The sequence below is a fragment of the Seriola dumerili genome, unplaced genomic scaffold (genome assembly GCF_002260705.1).
Source record: "Seriola dumerili isolate Sdu_G_001 unplaced genomic scaffold, Sdu_1.0 BDQW01003791.1, whole genome shotgun sequence".
In the NCBI taxonomy this organism is placed as follows: domain Eukaryota; kingdom Metazoa; phylum Chordata; class Actinopteri; order Carangiformes; family Carangidae; genus Seriola; species Seriola dumerili.
In genome coordinates, this window is record NW_019178046.1 from 1 (window position 1) to 1,918 (window position 1,918).

Sequence of the window (1,918 nt, forward strand, 5' to 3'; positions counted from 1 at the left end):
GGTATTCATCGCAAAACACTTGAGTTAAATACACTCAACATAGGAGATATGAATGCTGTTCCTATGTGCAAATTCTGCTTTCAGCATCCCATCAAATCTGCAGATTCTTTCAGATTGTTGATCGTTTTCTAAACTATTGATGTTGCAAGTAAAATATATTTATGGAAGATTTCCTTCTTAAAGTAGTTGTACTTAAATGAATGAACTTAATTAAGACAGAGGCTGCTGCCATTGAAATGCGCCCAAGCAACATTAAAATTCTTACACCATAATACAAATAACAGGTCCTCTTGGCCAAGAGGTCTTAATCCTACCATGAGTGCTCTCCAAACAACAGCACAAATTTATTTATATTTCAGATTTAAACCATGTCAGCTATACAGTGCATTAAGATAATCTTTTAAATAATGTTCAACAATAACTTTTAGACTTGACAAATGACTTCTTTTCATAGGGTAACATGAAAGTTGCAGTCAAACGTAGCCCTCCTCTACGCTGTCTTTACTGCAGAAGGGATTCGATCACAGCGTCTGGCTTAGCAGATCTTTTCCTGTGTGGAGATGAGTGCATGATAAATGTTATCAACAGCTTCAGAGAGCTTTCAGCCATCTCATTTCTCAGAATAACAGAATATCATGATAACAGCAAATAACATGCTAACGTATCATTATCGACATGCTATATATAGACTAATTATACAGTGACCCCAAACATCCACAACCAACAATTCTTCTGTTTACTTAGCAGTATTTGATGTAGTCTAACTTAAGTACAAATGAAAGACTGTTAAAAAGCGTTGTAATGGCGAGGGGCTAATATTTGCAGAGCTATGACTGTGCATAAATGACCAGAATGAAAGTTTTTGCTTTTCAGAAATACCCCATTCACACTTAGTCACTTGTGTTGTCATGTGGCAAAACAGGGATTTGATATGAAAAAAGGCTGAGTGAAAAAACTGTTTAAACCACTTTGCAAGGTGGTTTGAAAAGGTGCAAATGCATCAGTCTCTCCAAGACACATACAAAATCATTACTCCTCTTAAGTGTAACTATGCTAGTGAATGGTCTGTGGAAGAGATTATTTACAAGAATGCCTTGTAACATTGAAATTACACTGAAACCAGCTATCTCACTCCCTGTCACATAATAAGCAGCAGCGAGAGAACAGCTTGCGATTTAAATTAGTATTAATGTTCCCCTGCTGTAGCCTGATGAGTGTAACCCCAGAGTCATCCATGTGTTTGTGTTAATAGATGGATAGTTATTAGCTAGGCTGCTAAACTTTTGTTGTAACTAAACAGTTCCTGATGCAGACCCACCACCCTCTGGACTAGGCTGACCCAGGTTTGCATGTAACCCAGGAAACCAAGATTGATTCGATCAGATTTATGAATTAATCAACAGAGACATACATATGAATCTCAGTGTTAACCCAAGTGCATTAAATCATATGACATGACCCTGAGAAACTACATGGTGGACTGTATGAGTAATGTTCAACAGGATGTGCAGCTTCAGGCTGTGTGGAAAGCAGATTACCTTCGTCCTGTCTTGGGTCGACCACTCTTGCTACTTTTAGAGGTTCTTGGCCTCTCTAGTTTCATCAGTGACTGCCGCATACTCTCCTCTGTGTAAGCCAGATACACATGGGACAGATCCACCTCAAAAGGCTACGGGAGGCACAGACAGAAGAGAGAGGTCAAAATTACATTGTAAATGAGGAAAAAGAAAAAATTTGCATCAGCCATTACACAAAAACTCACATCTTTTTCTTTTTTGTCTGGAGCAGGGGTCTGTTTTCTCATATTGTTGCCAGTGTATGCCACACATTTCTGAAAGATAAGGTACAAAAACACAAAATACTGAGAAGTACTCCTAAACTCAGTTTGCACTTTTAAGTTGATGTTAATGAACAAACC

The 1,918-nt window shown here is 38.1% G+C and overlaps 1 long non-coding RNA gene across 1 annotated transcript; it reads right to left on the reverse strand.

The window, feature by feature from the left end:
- Positions 1 to 6: 6 nt before the first annotated feature.
- On the reverse strand, positions 7 to 1,856 carry LOC111239673. The gene is made up of 3 exons (XR_002665879.1): positions 1,763 to 1,856; positions 1,539 to 1,669; positions 7 to 550 (listed from the first exon to the last, which is right to left on the reverse strand). It is a non-coding gene; the product is annotated as an uncharacterized LOC111239673 (long non-coding RNA).
- Positions 1,857 to 1,918: the final 62 nt, after the last annotated feature.